The sequence below is a fragment of the Bufo gargarizans genome, chromosome 2 (genome assembly GCF_014858855.1).
Source record: "Bufo gargarizans isolate SCDJY-AF-19 chromosome 2, ASM1485885v1, whole genome shotgun sequence".
Taxonomy (NCBI): Eukaryota; Metazoa; Chordata; class Amphibia; order Anura; family Bufonidae; genus Bufo; species Bufo gargarizans.
Window position 1 is genome coordinate 136,003,908 of NC_058081.1, and position 17,010 is coordinate 136,020,917.

Here is a 17,010-nt window from a genome sequence, read left to right on the forward strand (position 1 = left end):
AACGAAACGCTCATTCATTGGGTACCGTAATTCGATAGTTTGTGCGCACATAAAAATGATAATTTACTGGAAGTAGATTGTGCTGTGTAATCACGATCTGCTGCCGGCAAACAACTAGTCAGTATGGGGAAGAACATTGACAGTAGTGATCACTGCTCCCATACAATGGAGATCACTGCATGTAAATACGGCGTTCTCCTCTGTTATAGAGCAGGCAATGGTCGGGAAAGAACGCTTCCTTCCCAACAATCTCCTGGTCGGTCGCCCTGTGTAAAGGGACCTTAACAGATTAGGTTTGGGCCCCAAAATAGTTGCTTCCACTGTAGCTACACCCCTGGTCCTGGCACAGCAGCAGACATGGCTTCATTCCTGAGCAGCAAGAAGATTTGGTTTGATAAATACAAGTACGATGATGGTGAGAAGCAGTACTATGAGCACCTGAGCCTAAAATCTGCACTCAACTTCCAGAACCAATCACAGGAAGACAGAGCAGACACAATCCTCAGGGACACTGCCAGACTATCCAAATATCGCAGGCCAGAAGTGCAACCACTTTCCCCAATAGAGAGAACAGCAAGCTCCTATCTTGGGTTGCCAGTCTAGAGCATGAGAACCAGAATATGCAGAACCTTCAGACGGTCTTCTCCAAATTGGAAAGTATGACCAGTATGCAGTAGGAGACTGCTACCTCACAAGCACCAGCCCCATAGCCTCCAGTTGTAGGCAAGCTTCTGACCCTGACACCAGCACCTGGCTGCCATAGCCAAAGGCAGAAAGGGATGATGCTGACCTGTTCGGTAGGGATGAAAAGAAAAATGCAGAGTTCGCAAGAATGAGAGAGGAGAGATTGCCTCAGTACATTAAGAAGAAATCTAAAAAACGTGAACCGATTGCCAAATCCTACACCTTGTTGGATGTGAAACCATGGGATGATGAGACATAGCAAAACCTGAAGAATGCATGCGCAGCATTCGGATGCACAGGCTGCTGTGGGGATCCTCCAAACTGGTGCATGTGGGTTCCTGAAAAGAAGCTGCACATCCAGACTGGTGGAGGATGACAAAGTCTGCACAGACACGCAGAAGGAGGTCACTTTGGCTTTTAACAAGATTTAGCCTGAAGCATACAGACTGGAGTGTGAGCAACCTGTAACCTCACAGGAAAAAGAAAGAAGAAGAAATGGGAAATGGTAACATACATTTCCAGAAGGAATAATGGTGGGACAACACAATGAAAAGGCGATCTGGCAGTGTTATTTCATATGGAATACAAGTATTAACTAAAAGTAAAGAAGAATGAACAGATAAGTTAAAGGGGTTATCCAATGCTTAAAAAGACCTCAGAGAGTGGCCGCGGTGGGGTTCACACATACCTGGTCCCGCCACTGGGTTCTGGCTCTATTGTGATGCTCTGGCATTAACATCCTGTTGACGGGCACCACATGACTGCTGCAGCCAATCACCGGCCGCAACGGTTACCTATCATGCTGCATGTGACTGGGCCACGTGTCTTTTTGAGGCTACTTTCACACATGCGTTCGGGGTTCCGCTTGTGAGTTCCGTTTGAAGGCTCTCACAAGCGGCCCCGAACGGATCCATACTGCCCTAATGCATTCTGAGTGGATGCAGATCCGCTCAGAATGCGTCAGTTTGGCACCGTTTGGCCTCCGTTCCGCTCAGCAGGCGGACACCCGAACGCAGCTTGCAGCTGCAGGGAGTTAGATCGTGAAACTCAGATCCCACAGTATATTCTAACACAGAGGTGTTCCCATAGTGATGGGGACACTTCAAGTTAGAATATACTAAGAACTGTGTATATGACTGCCTCCTGCTGCCTGGCAGCACCCGATCTCTTACAGGGGGCTGTGATCCGCACAATTAACCCCTCAGGTGCGGCACTTGAGGGGTTAATTGTGCGGATCACAGCCACCAGATCGGGTGCTGCCAGGCAGCAGGGGCCAGACCCCCCTCCCTCCCCAGTTTTAAATTCATTGGTGGCCAGTGCAGCCCCCATCCCTCCCTCCCCAGTATTAAATTAATTGGTGGCCAGTGCGGCCCCCCCTCCCTCCCAGTATTATATTTATTGGTGGCCAGTGCGGCCCCCCTCCCTCCCTCCCCAGTATTATATTCATTGGTGGCCAGTGCGGCCCCCTCCCTCCCTCCCCAGTATTATATTCATTGGTGGCCAGTGCGGCCCCCCTCCCTCCCTCCCCAGTATTATATTCATTGGTGGCCAGTGCGGCCCCCCTCCCTCCCTAGTATTATATTCATTGGTGGCCAGTGCGGCCCCCCTCCCTCCCTCCCCAGTATTATATTCATTGGTGGCCAGTGCGGCCCCCCTCCCTCCGTCAACAGTATTATATTCATTGGTGGCCAGTGCGGCCCCCCTCCCTCCCTCCCCAGTATTCTATTCATTGCCATAGTTACCGATCAGAGCCCCAGCGATTAAACTGGGACTCCGATCGGAACTCTCCGCTGCCACCAATGATGGGGGGGGGGGTGTGATTTTAATTAGGGGGGGGGGGGTTGGGGAGGCCGCACTGGCCACCAATGAATATAATACTGGGGAGGGAGGGGGCTCCGCACTGGCCACCAATGAATATAATACTGGGGAGGGAGGGAGGGGGGCTGCACTGGCCACCAATGAATTTAAAACTGGGGAGGGAGGGGGGTCTGGCCCCTGCTGCCTGGCAGCACCCGATCTGGTGGCTGTGATCCGCACAATTAACCCCTCAGGTGCCGCACCTGAGGGGTTAATTGTGCGGATCACAGCCCCCTGTAAGAGATCGGGTGCTGCCAGGCAGCAGGGGGCAGTCATATACACAGTTCTTAGTATATTCTAACTTGAAGCGTCCCCATCACCATGGGAACGCTTCTGTGTTAGAATATACTGTCGGATCTGAGTTTTCACAAAGTGAAAAATCAGATCTGAAAAAAACTGTTATGCAGACGGATCCGTTCTGAACGGATACCATCGTTTGCATTATAGGAGCGGATCCGTCTGTCCAGACACCAGACGGATCCACTCCGAACGCAAGTGTGAAAGTAGCCTAAAGGGAACCTGTCACAATGAAAATGCTAATTAATCTGCCTGCAGCATGTTATAGAGCAGGAGGAGCAGAGCAGATTTATATATAGTTTTGTGGGAAAAGATTCAGTAAAACTTGTAATTTTTCCATTTATATCCCTGCTCATTCTGGGCCTTGACATCAAGGAGTCGGTCCTATGACTGATTGACAGCCTTCCCTCTATGACTGTGTATACAGAGATAGCCCCCTTGATTTCAAAACCTAGAATGAGCAGGAATAAAAATGAATGAAACCCAGGTTATACTGAATCTTTTCCCATAGAAACTATATACATGCTATCTCAGCTTCAGTTCAGTTCATCATGACAGGTTCCCTTTAAATCTTGGATAGCCAGGGTCGGGGGCAGGTAGTTCGGATTCCTAGGTAGAGCAGGCAAATTGCGCCCCCTTCCCCCAATCAATTTAAAGTGACCCTACTTACTAATAAAATGATTAAAAAACATTTAAAAGGATTTCAGTTCTTCACTTCCCTTTTCTTCTCCATTTGGTCCAAATAATCATAGTCAGACATCGCTGGTCATTTTTGTTCAGCCCCCTCTGCCACATAAGAGTAAGAGGACCCCAGTATTGCTATATGGCACATGGGGGACTGTTACAGATTTTGCAAATCAGCCCCCAAATTTATACAATTCACTGTCATCCTGCTGCTACTCCAGATACTACGCCCGCTGTGCTTCCTCGTGCCCAAAAAACACTACACTGTCAGAAATAACAGTGCCATACAGATAATTCCCCCCCATAGTAATAGTGCTCCCCCCAATAGTGATGATACTACCCAAGAGTAGTTAGTAGCAATGCCATCCATAATATGCTCAATAATAATAATGCCCCTACAGTATGCCTAGTAGTATTAATATAACCATAATGCCCCCTATATTTATAATTCCCCTCCTGCAGTGCCCCCTGTAGCTCTATTGCCCCCTTGTAGTTTTAACTCTCCTGTAGTGCCTATATATATATATATATATACCCCCTGTAGTGCCAGTATATAATGCTGCCCCCCTCCGTGTCAGTATATAATGCCCCCCCCCCAGTGCCAGTATATAATGATCCCCCTTTATAGTGCTAGTATATAATTCTGCCCCCATTAGTGCCAGTATATAATGCTACCCCCCCAGTGACAGTATATAATGCTACCCCCCAGTGCCAGTATATAATGCCCCCCTTAGTGCCAGTATATAATGCCCCCCTTAGTGCCAGTACATAATGCTCTCCCCCTTAGTGCCTGTATATAATCCTCCCCCTTAGTGTCAGTACATAATGCCCCCCCCCCCCCATTAGTGCCAGTAGGCCACTGCTTAGTTTAAAAAGAAACATCCCAGCCACTGTCTGTGCTGTAGGCCACAGACCTCCTCCGATCTGTGGCCTGTGTTACTGCTTTCCGGCACAGATGCTCCACATGACATCCCCTCTCGCGCGACCTCTTGCGCCACTCTACTCCCTCATAGGCTTCACGGCCGCAAATGGATCCATGATTGCACCCCCATCGTGGGTAGCAAGGTGGTGTCCTATGCGGGTGCCTACCCTCACTCGCCCCTTGTCCTGGTTCTGTGGATAAACCCTTTAGAAGCTTTTTATTTCTTACACTCATCTATTCATTAATAAGGCTACTTTCACACTGGCATTTTGGCTTACCGTTTGAGGGTCCATTCACACGACCATGTGTGTGTTTTGCGGATCCACGGATCCGCAAAACATGGACATCGGCGATGTGCGTTGTGCATTTTGCGGAACGCACATCGCCGGCAATTAATAGAAAATGCCTATTCTCGTCTGCAATTGCGGACAAGAATAGGACATGTTCTATTTTTTCGGGATCAGAATTGCGGACCCGGAAGTGCGGATCCGCAATTCCGGATCCGGGCAGCACATCCTGCTGCCCTATAGAAATGAATGGGTCTGCAATTATGTTTCGCAAAAATGCGGAACGAAATTGTGGACGTGTGAATGGAATCTCACAAGCGGTCCAAAACGGATCAGTTTTGCCCTAATGCATTCTGAATGGAAAAGAATCCGCTCAGAATGCATCAGTTTGCCTCCGTTCCGTCTCCATTCCGCTTTGGAGGTGTTCGTATGACGAAATGGAGCCAAATGTATCCGTTCTGACACACAATGTAAGTCAATGGGGACGGATCCGTTTTCAATGACACAATCTTGCACAATAGAAAACGGATCCGTCCTCCATTGACTTTCAATGGTGTTCCAGACGGATCCGTCTTGGCTATGTTACAGATAATACAAACGGATCTATTCTGAACGGATGCAGACGGTTGTATCATCTGAACGGGTCCGTCTGTGCAGATCCATGACGGATCCGCACCAAACGTGAGTGTGAAATTAGCCTAATATACATAAAAAATAGTTTTAAAGAATCACATAATCAGATCGCTACAGCCCTTGAAATTCAGGTAACTAACTGCGATATTCTGGAGCTGAGGTTAAACATCTGCTTTTACTTTCATGTCTGCTATGTGTATCGTTAGTATCTACCCTAAGACTCTTCTGAACCTCCAATTATCTTGTATCCATAAGCATTTAAGGACCCGTGCTTGACCATCCAATTACATTTTGCTTATTTAAGCGACTAAAGAATGATAAGTATGCTAGACTATAATGAGTTACAGTATATTCTAGGATACAATGAGAGCACTGATGAAACCAAGTAATAGATACGGGATATAAAATCCAAGACTCAGGGCAATTATTCCTATTATGGCTCTACTCTTTCATAATTCTTTACCGAAAATATGTCCCTAAAATTCTGTATGACGATCAAGCCAGAAGAGAAATTGGCTTCAATCGGCAAGGGCAATTTTTAGGGCACAATTAAGAAATGTAGTGCACAGGAAGAATGTGCTGCTGTCACGGGAAGCACAACTTGCCATTTCTTTGGACCATCCGGCCAGGGACGTTGGTGGCCACTGCATCCTTCTGCAAAACTGTGAATCTGGTGTCATTTTAGCCAATATCTACATTGAAGCTTTTTTTTATTTATATTAAAGCTCAGATAATTTTTTACCTAAATTGCAACAAATTTATGACTGCATTTGCCTTCTTTAATAAATCGGTCACAACTACATAATCGCCATTGACTTTCACATGGGCTGAAATTCCAGAACTTTTTCTTCAGCAGGGTCTGGGTGGAGTAAGGCTGATCGGATGGTTACCCATGCATTTTTATGGAGCCGTTAAAATTGCGGTGTAGTCAACCATTTTTTTTCCGCGTCCGCTGTCCGTGTTTCCCGTCCGCAAAAAAAGTACCCATTGAAGACCAAAGAAAGCCATCCGTATGTCATTCACATCTGTTTTTTTTTTTTGCGGATGGTTGCTGGGAAACCTGTATATATTACATTTAAAGAATTACAGCCTTCAGTATTTTTTTGCAGACCGCAAAAAAAAACTGAAGACACATGGAAACACAACCTACAAAATTTGCGGACAAACGGAACGGATGTGGATGTAAAAAAAACAGGAACACAGATCCGCTATTTGTGGACCGCAAAAAATAACTGTCGTGTGCATGTAGCCTAAAGGTACAACTTTTTTTATCATTTGTTTTTTTTAGCCAAGCTCATTTTGTATAGACACTTTCAAAAGTGCATAAAATTGGATGCAAACCAGTAATAAAGAGAACCAGGGGTGTAGCTAAAGGCTCATGGGCCCTGGTGCAAGAGTTCAGCTTGGGCCCCTCTTCCCTCAATGCTTTGTGGACAGGGGCAGGGAAGCACCCCTGCCCCCTCCATCCCAAATTTGTGTCCTACCCCTTCACTAAAGCCAGAGGTGACCTTGACCAGCATGCACTTTCTATAATACCGAAGTCTTCTTATACGGCAAAAAGGTCTCTGGGCCCCTCAGGCTCCTGTTCCTGGTAGTACGCCCCTGAATAGAACACTATTTACACCTAAATACCCACAATGACTAATTCTATCACAGGTAAATATATCTGGGTAAATTACTAAAAGATTATTATCACTAATGTTGAGCTAACCGCGCTTCGGAGGCGTTATCCGAAGTCGCTTCGCTCACAACTTCGGAATAATACTGTACGGCGATCCGTCTCTGTCTCCTATGAGCCGAAGTAAGTTATTCACGAAGTCACGCGTGACTTTGTTGAATAACTTCGGTAGTTGATTTTTAAAGCGGAAAACCACTTTAAAGCTTAAAACTGAACTCGGCTTCAGTTCCGAGATACTAGTCGAGTTCAGTTTCAATTTTTAAAGTGGATTTCCACTTTCAACTAACAAAGTTATTAAATGAAGTCACGCGCTACTTCGAGAATAACTTACTTCGGCTCATCGGAGCCCATACATTCTAATACCGTACGGAGACGGATCTCTGTACAGTATTATTCCGAAGTTTTGAACAAAGCGACTTCGCATGAAGCATCCAAAGCTTGCTTTGCTCAACACTAATTATCACTATTTCTTGGTTGTTATAGGTCATAGAAGTGATGATGTCATAATGAGCAATGTCAGTGTGTGAGAATGGATGATGATGTCACAGGTGAGGACATGACAGTGACATCACAAGGAGTGCCAGCTCTATAAAATGAGTGCTGAATATGGGGAGTTCCAACTGGGAGCATGGGAGACCCATGAAGCACACTGAAGGGACTATCTTTTTTTCGCTGATGGTTGTTTGCACATTCTAATTCTTCAGGTTTTTTTTTTCACGCACGTGAAAATGCGTGAAAACTGATAACATCTGATTTGAAAAAAGCAAGAATTGAACAAATCTGCAGAAAACTGATGCAAAACTAAGAGAACATCATCAGTTTTTCTGTATCACTCGTCTGCGAGAAGCCCAAGCCATTACTGCATGAATGTTCCAGAACAGGAGGTGAAATTACAAGTGGGGACATCGGAAGTTGTATCAGCCCTATTAAAGGGTTTCTACCACTTCGTTTTCACATATTTAGCTGTCAGACACTAGCGATCCGCTAGTGTCTGCTCTACCAAACAATCCTAATATAATAGCTTTTGGGGCAGCCGTTTCGCTAAAAAAAGAACTTATATTGATATGCTAATGACCCTCTAGGTGCTATGGGGGCGTCATTAGCACCTAGAGCAGGCATCCTCAAACTGCGGCCCTCCAGCTGTTGCAAAACTACAACTCCCAGCATGCCCGAACAGCCTACAGGTATCAGCCTACAGCAGGGCATTGTGGGTATTGTAGTTTTACAACAGCTGGAGGGCCGCAGTTTGAAGATGCCTGACCTAGAGGATCGGTCTACCTTCACAAAATGCCGCCGCCCAGCACGTCCCTCCAGCCCGCCGATCTCCTCCGGAATGCGATCAAGCGGACGAATTCTCGCGCATGCGCCGTGCACGTCTGTATTCGGCGCATGCGCAGTGAATGTCCGACCGCTTCCCTGCTCAGACATCTCCACTGTGCCTGCGCCGATGACGTCATAGTGCTCCGAGGAACAGGCGCAGTAGAGATGTCTGAGCAGGGAAGCGGTCAGACATACACTGCGCATGCGCCGAATACAGACGCGCACGGCGCATGCGCGAGAATTCGTCCGCTTGATCGCATTCCGGAGGAGATGGGCGGGCTGGAGGGACGCGCTGGGCAGCTGCATTTTGTGAAGGTAGACCGATCCTCTAGGTGCTAATGACCCCCCATAGCACCTAGAGGGTCATTAGCATATCCATATAAGTTCTTTTTTTTGCGAAACGGCTGCCCCAAAAGCTATTATTTTAGGATTGTTTGGCAGAGCAGACACTAGCGGATCGCTAGTGTCTGAAAGCTAATTATGTGAAAACAAAGTGGTAGAAACCCTTTAATGAAGTGCCACTACCCATAGCTGCCACACAGTGACTCCACACAGGAACACCGGTGACATCATCGATTCTTGTGATGGTTTAAACGTGGTGTTTGATTGCGGAAATGATGGGATAAATAACACTTCAAGTTCAAATTTGGATGCCGACTCTCTTGCTTTTTAAGACCTTGTTCACATCTCTGGTGAACATTTCTAGCAGAGAACAGCCCACAGGAGTTCATTGGATCTGGCATTGCCAGATTCTACAGATCAGCGCTGGATTCTTATTGACTATAATGGGATCTGGCGGTGATCTGGGCGCTTTCTGGCATAAATGCCGGGTTTCATCTGGACAAAAACTGTTGCATGCAATGGTTTTTGGTCTTGCTAATAGCTGGCATTTGTGCCGGTACCATGCAGCCAGATCATCTTGCTGCGCATGCGAACACAGCCTAACTCAACACAATGGATGTACCTACCAAGAAAGCAGGCATAGCATCTGCCATGGGGGAGGGGCCAACAACTAAGGGGCCCATCTCCACACAAGTAAAGTGTAGTTAGTGAAGGAAGGAACTTGTGGAAGATTGACTATGGCCCCAGCTTTTCTAAGGAGCCCCATAGTTATCGCTGCTGTGTGCATTATACCACTTCTACGGCACTATATTTTACAGTATTCCTGTAATGTGGCATTACAAGTGCAACTGTGCATGATATCTGCGTGGCACATCATTATTTTTTTTAAGCGCTGTGATGTCATAGTGTACATTTGAAGTTTGGTGCCCTTTTTGTGCCCTATTTACCTGTACTGTTACATCATTGTGTACATACTTTTTGTAACATGATATCGTTCTGTTACACTGTTTTGCTGTGGGGCCCTATGGTTACTTGTTATGCCCCTGCTCGTCACAAACGTGGGAGTGGTGGGTGCCAACCATATAAGCTGGGCCCTACTGTGACTGCACCTGTGAGCAAGGATGGTCTGCGCTAAAAATCTGGTGTGTCCTTTTGTGCTGTATCTGTGGATATCATCGTAAATGCCTTGGTAATTTCACCGCTGATGATGTCATTGGAAGATTATCAGGGATATGGACCGGATGTAGGGTGCAGGTGCATGTGGCAAGGTCACAGGGTTAGGCCGAATGCACACGGCCATGTTTCACAGCCCGTGAGCGGTCCGCGGTAACACGGGCTGGATTCCTGCTGAGAGCAGGAGCGCACGGCGTCATTGGTTGCTATGACGCTGTGCGCTTCCTGCTGCCGCCGCAGTACAGTAGTACACTGGTATAGATCATACCAGTGTAGTACTGTACTGCGGCGGCAGCAGGAAGCGCACGGCGTCATAGCAACCAATGACGCGGTGCGCTCATGCTCTCAGCAGGAATCCAGCCCGTGTTACCACGGACCGCTCACGGCCGTGTGCATTCGGCCTTAAGGGTAGTGTTGAGCACAAATATTCAAAAAGCTAATTTTTAGCGCAAATATAGGCACTTCGAGAAATCGCGAATATTTAGAATACAGTGCTTTATATTCGTAATGATGAATACTCGTTTTTAGTTGGTTTTGTTTTGTTTTTAACACAGTACACATCAGGTGATCATCCCTCCCTTCTTCTAGCTTGTGGGCCAATGAGAAGGCTTTGTCACAGCAACATCCCTAGCAACCAATAGAAAAGTTGCCTACTCCTTACTATACAAGTTGCACGTATTGCAAAATAAAATATGCGTATCATTAATTGCCGAGAATTTGGAAGCGCAAATATATTGGAGCTCTCTATCTGCATATAAAGCCATTCTAATGTTCTGCCGTGTCAACCGCTTTCTCCAGTCTCAGGAAACTTATACCGGCTTGAAAAATGTAGCATAAGTGACCCATAATAATACATTGCCGAGTTTCGCAATCAAGAATATAATCTTGAATTCTCGAATTCACGAATATTCTACAAAATATTCGCGAAATATCGTGAATTCGAATATTGCCCCTGCCGCTCATCACAAGTTAAGGGGTAATGATTAAATATTAAATTTCTTTGCTAGATTATGCAAAATGTAAAGGCTGTGGATACCTCTGGATATTTTTCTCATTTTATTGCATGTACAGACGTGGACAAAATTGTTGGTACCCTTTGGTCAATGAAAGAAAAAGTCACAATGGTCACAGAAATAACTTTAATCTGACAAAAGTAATAATAAATTAAAATTCTATAAATGTTAACCAATGAAAGTCAGACATTGTTTTTCAACCATGCTTCAACAGAATTATGTAAAAAAATAAACTCATGAAACAGGCATGGACAAAAATGATGGTACCCCTAGAAAACACAGAACATAATGTGACCAAAGGGACATGTTAATTCAAGGTGTGTCCACTAATTAGCATCACAGGTGTCTACAACCTTGTAATCAGCCATTGGGCCTATATATATGGCTCCAGGTAATCACTGTGTTGTTTGGTGATATGGTGTGTACCACACTCGACATGGACCAGAGGAAGCAAAGGAAAGAGCTGTCTCAAGAGATCAGAAAGAAAATTATAGACAAGCATGTTAAAGGTAAAGGCTATAAGACCATCTCCAAGCAACTAGATGTTCCTGTGAGTACAGTTGCACATATTATTCATAAGTTTAAGATCCATGGGACTGTAGCCAACCTCCCTGGACGTGGCCGCAGGCGGAAAATTGATGACAAATCTAAGAGACGGATAATCCGAATGGTAACAAAAGAGCCTAGAAAGACTTCTAAAGAGATTCAAGGTGAACTTCATGCTCAAGGAACATCAGTGTCAGATCGCACCATCCGTCGTTGTTTGAGCCAAAGTGGACTACATGGGAGACGACCAAGGAGGACACCATTGTTGAAAACGAATCATAAAAAAGCAAGACTGGAATATGCCAAACTACATGTTGACAAGCCACAAAGCTTCTGGGAGAATGTCCTGTGGACAGATGAGACAAAAATCGAAGTTTTTGCCAAGGCACATCAGCTGTATGTTCACAGACGAAAAAATGAAGCATATCAAGAAAAGAACACTGTCCCTACTGTGAAACATGGAGGAGGCTCTGTTATGTTCTGGGGCTGCTTTGCTGCGTCTGGCACAGGGTGTCTTGAATCTGTGCAGGGTACAATGAAATCTCAAGACTATCAAGGAATTCTAGAGAGAAATGTACTAGCCAGTGTCAGAAAGCTTGGTCTCAGTCGCAGGTCATGGGTCTTGCAACAGGACAATGACCCAAAACACACCGCTAAAAACACCCAAGAATGGCTAAGAGGAAAAAATTGGACTATTCTAAAGTGGCCTTCTATGAGCCCTGACCTCAATCCTATTGAGCATCTTTGGAAGGAGCTGAAACATGCAGTCTGGAAAAGGCACCCTTCAAACCGGACACAACTGGAGCAGTTTGCTCATGAGGAGTGGGCCAAAATACCTGCTGAGAGGTGCAGATGTCTCATTGACAGTTACAGGAAGCGTTTGATTGCAGTGATTGCCTCAAAAGGTTGCGCAACAAAATATTAAGTTAGGGGTACCATCATTTTTGTCCATGCCTGTTTCATGAGTTTATTTTTTTACATAATTCTGTTGAAGCATGGTTGAAAAACAATGTCTGACTTTCATTGGTTAACATTTATAGAATTTTAATTTATTATTACTTTTGTCAGATTAAAGTTATTTCTGTGACCATTGTGACTTTTTCTTTCATTGACCAAAGGGTACCAACAATTTTGTCCACGTCTGTATTTGGGGCCTAAAATCCTTTTTTTTTTTCAGTTTAAGAAATCTGACCATTTTCGTTCTGCAGGCTGCAGAATGCCATACAAGGCAAACTGTGTCAGACTATCTGAAGGTTTGATCTCATCTGAGCTCCTGAATGCTGATCTAATCTCAATTATGATCAAATCAGAGATCATCAAATGCAGAATGACAACAGTACAAAAGTCCTTATAAAAAAAAAAGAAGTATTTTTAGCCTAAAATACATGCAGTATAGTGAATAAACTATAGTCATTTAGCATGGCTGCTATTTTCAACAGAAGAGGGATTGAATTTTGAGTCCTTAAATGGTCTTTCCCACCATAAGAACGTATTCCCTATCCACAGAAAAACGGTTAAGTATCTGATCGATAAAGGTGAGACCACTGGGACCCCCACTGATCACAAGGATAAGGGGACGGAATCCTGGGTTCTGATGTACCTTTCAACTGTGTGGGACTGCTGAAGTGGACCTGAGAACAGTGCTCGGTGTCTCCGGCAGTCTCACACAGTCGCATGGAGCACCAACACATACGCGCGATCACCCCTCCATTCATTCCAGGGACTCTGCACCGAATAAGGGTGGGTTCACATCAGCGTTATGGATGGTTATAATGGAAAATAACAGAATCCATAAGACGAAAGTCAAAACAGAAGCCGTTAAGAGGCATTCCGTTTTGATCCGTCATATTACAAGAACCGATCCGTCCTGGTTTCCAGTCCTGCATAACGGAAACAAGGAAGGATCCGTTATGCTGCCCATAGTCTTGTAATATGACGGAATGCAAAACGGAAGCATTTAAAAGGCTTTCCGTCATAATAGAAGTCTATAGGAATCATAACGGATCCGTCCTGTTTCCGTTATGCAGAACGGACAAAAGAGTCCTGTCGACAGGACTTTGTTTTCCATCTGGCATAACGGGAACCAGACGGATCCGTTATGATTGCCAATGACTTCTATTATGACGGATCAAAACGGAATGCCTCTTAAAGGCTTACGTTTTGACTTCCGTCTTATGGATTCCGTTATAACCATGTTATAACGGAAAGGTAAAATGGAATCTATAATGCTGATGCGAACCCCCCCTAATTCTGATTGGTGAGAGTCTCTGTTATAGTAACCCCCACAATCAGATCCTGTGTATTGTGGATACGTTCTTATGGTAGGAAAACCATTTAAAGTGTGTTCACATAGGCGTGGCGATCTGAGGTAGCCTCTCTCCTTAGGGGCTGTGCCCCATTTGGGGTCATTGTGTTCTGTACAGAGAGCTGGATACCCAAATCAGTTGTGTTTGGCTCGGGTATAAACAAGTGGCTATGCACAAATGATATATGTGAACCGAGCCTAAAGTCGGTCATACACGAGAACGACTGTTCTGTCTACAGCTCTCTCTCCTGATTCTCCAATACATATGGAGGCTCTCTTCAGTCGTTGGGGGAGAGTCTGGAGCCCCTATACACATTAGGAGGTCAGCTAAGTGGCTGAGATTGGTGGGTTTGGCCGACATAGATCTAATACTTATGGATGAAATGAGTCCGTGCCTGCCCCTGTAGCTCTATATCGGGGGGCACAACCTGCGGCCCGAGGGCCACATGTGGTCATTGATATCATTCTGTGTGGCCCCCAACTGTCTGACATGTATGTCTATATCCTCTCCTCTTATTGCCTCTTCCCACAATCGACTCCAGGATTTCTCCCGTGCATCCCCCATACTCTGGAACTCGCTACCCCAACATATCAGACTCTCACCTACAGTGGAATCCTTCAAAAGAAACCTGAAAACCCACCTCTTCAGACAAGCCTACAACCAGTGACCCTGCTGCCCAGGGGTGGGATTCAAATTTTTAACAACAGGTTCCCTACTCAGCGGTGGATACGCAGCGCGTCACGAGTCACGACACATATTTACATACACCGCTCCATGTTCTCACATTGCTTCTCCCCACAGATTCATGGCCCCCTCCATGTTCTCACATTGCTTCTCCCCACAGATTCATGGCCCCTCCATGTTCTCACATTGCTTCTCCCCACAGATTCATGGCCCCTCCATGTTCTCACATTGCTTCTCCCCACATGGCCCCCTCCATGTTCTCACATTGCTTCTCCCCACATGGCCCCCTCCATTTTTGTTATGTTGTCACATTTCAATTTCAGCCCCTGGTCGGTGGTTAATGCCAACTTGTCAGTGTCACACAAATCACACTCAACCAACCAGGCTGTCCTGACCTGTTCAGACTCCTTTCTGTTAGGCTAGGGGCCGGCTCTTCAATCTTTCATGGCTGTGTGTGGGGTGTGGACTGTCAGCAACTAGGGCACTCTGCAGACAGTGAGAGGACTCCTCTCTCCTTCTCTGTTCTGGGCTGGCAGCTTCGCGCCTCTGCTCACTCTCAAGACACTCCCCTTTGTAAATATTATTCCCCCTGTATATTATAATGGCCCCCATTTTATTATTAATATAATGGCCCCCTCTTTGTTATTAATTTAATGGCCCCCACTTTATTATTAGTATAATGGTCCCCTCTTTATTATTAATATAATGGCCCCTCTTTATTATTAATATAATGGCCCCTCTTTATTATTAATATAATGGCCCCCTCTTTGTTATTACTGTAATGGCCCCCTCTTTATTATTATTATAATGGCCCACTCTTTATTTTTAATGTAATGGCCCCCACTTTATTATTAATATAATGGCCCCCTCTTTATTATTAATATAATGGCCCCCACTTTATTATTAATATAATGGCCCCCACTTTATTATTAATATAATGGCCCCCACTTTAATAACAAAGAGGGGGCCATTACATTAATAACAAAGAGGGAGCCATTACATTAATAATAAAGAGGGGGCCATTATATTAATAATAAAGAGGGGGCCATTACATAGTGGAGTACCGCTTAAAAAAGCTGCTCTTACTCTGTGGGCAAAATAGATGCGTTTCCCTGTGTGTGGCCACCTTAAATATTGTCATCAACCTCATCCATAACTCTTGTTTGGCTAAAAGAATCTAAACATTGGGTCAGGATGAGGGGAAGGTGGAGTAGGCACCTGCTTAGGAGAAATAATTATTACTTACCTCTCTCTCCTTCACAGCTTGTGGCATCCTGGTACAGGCGGTCACCAATGCCTCGCTCACTGTGCCTTCCCGCGCCGCGTCATCGCGTCATCTCGCGAGATCCGCCGCAGGAAGACACAGTGAGGTACGTGACTAAGTCCTGCGTCGCACCTCAACTGAATCCGCTCCCCCGGCCCCTCCTCACTTCGCCTGCCCAGCTGCCCTGCACAGTGCCCGTCACACAGGGCCTCTCCTCTCGGCTTCCGCTCCGCCCCCACCCCTATAGCTACGCCACTGGTGCAGGCGCAGCTGCAGGACCGGGTCGGGATCCCTGCTTCTCACCGGTCCTGCGAACCGCCTGTAATTTTAACAAACGGTTCGGCAGAACCGGAGAGAACCGGCTGGATCCCATGCCTGCTGCTGCCTCTATACCGCCATGACCAACTTAACCCGCACCTACTGTGTCCTTCTCCCATACCATGTAGATTGTAAGCCCTCACGGGCAGGGCCCTCTCTCCTTCTGTACCAGTTTGTAACTCATTTTGTTTATGATTAGTGCAATTGTCTGTATTATGTATGTGCACCCCTTATCATATGTACAGCGCTATGGAATGAATGGCGCTTAAATAATAAATAATAATAATAATAATATCTTGTGGCTGCTCACATGTATTTCTCCCATTAGATGGGAGTCCTGGAAGTGTAACTAGACATTAATGGTGTATACTGTGTGTTCAATATGCCATAAATACAGTATTTCAGTTGTCAATACCCCTCATGTTATTTTCGGCCCTTGTCATTGGTTCAGTCTGGCAATGTGGCCCCCAACCAGAGAACGTTGTGCACCCCTGCTCTATATACTGTGACCTAAACCTCCTGGGAGCCCATACATACATAATTGTCCCTCTGCTTTGAAGAAAGAGGATGTCCTGGAGTGTCTAGGGCAGTGTCGGACTGGGGTACCTAGGGCCCACCAGTAAAATGTATTTTGGGGGCCCACCATACGGATACATTCAAGTATAATAAATAATCTAACACATTTTTTATATGAACATAGGCTGGTTGAGGTGCCGTACATTGAATATATGTATGTAGTACAGTAAGTCTACTGTGTTATGTACCACTTGTGCAGGGAATGGGAAACTATGGGCCCACCTTGCTCAGGGGCCCACCGGGGGATTCCCCTGTACCCCTGTGGGCCAGTCAGAGCCTGGTCTAGGGTAACAGGGAGAAGGCTCTCTTGGCCCTAACATTTTGGACCTGAGTGGTAAAGTGCAGCAACTTGTGCAGATGACAAACTCCTAGAGAACTGGCAGCCAGTGGCTGTGAGGACTGTGCACACTACTACATCACTGCACT

The 17,010-nt window shown here is 45.7% G+C and overlaps 1 pseudogene; it reads left to right on the forward strand.

The window, feature by feature from the left end:
- Positions 1–357: 357 nt before the first annotated feature.
- On the forward strand, positions 358–1,115 carry LOC122925696 (annotated as a pseudogene).
- Positions 1,116–17,010: the final 15,895 nt, after the last annotated feature.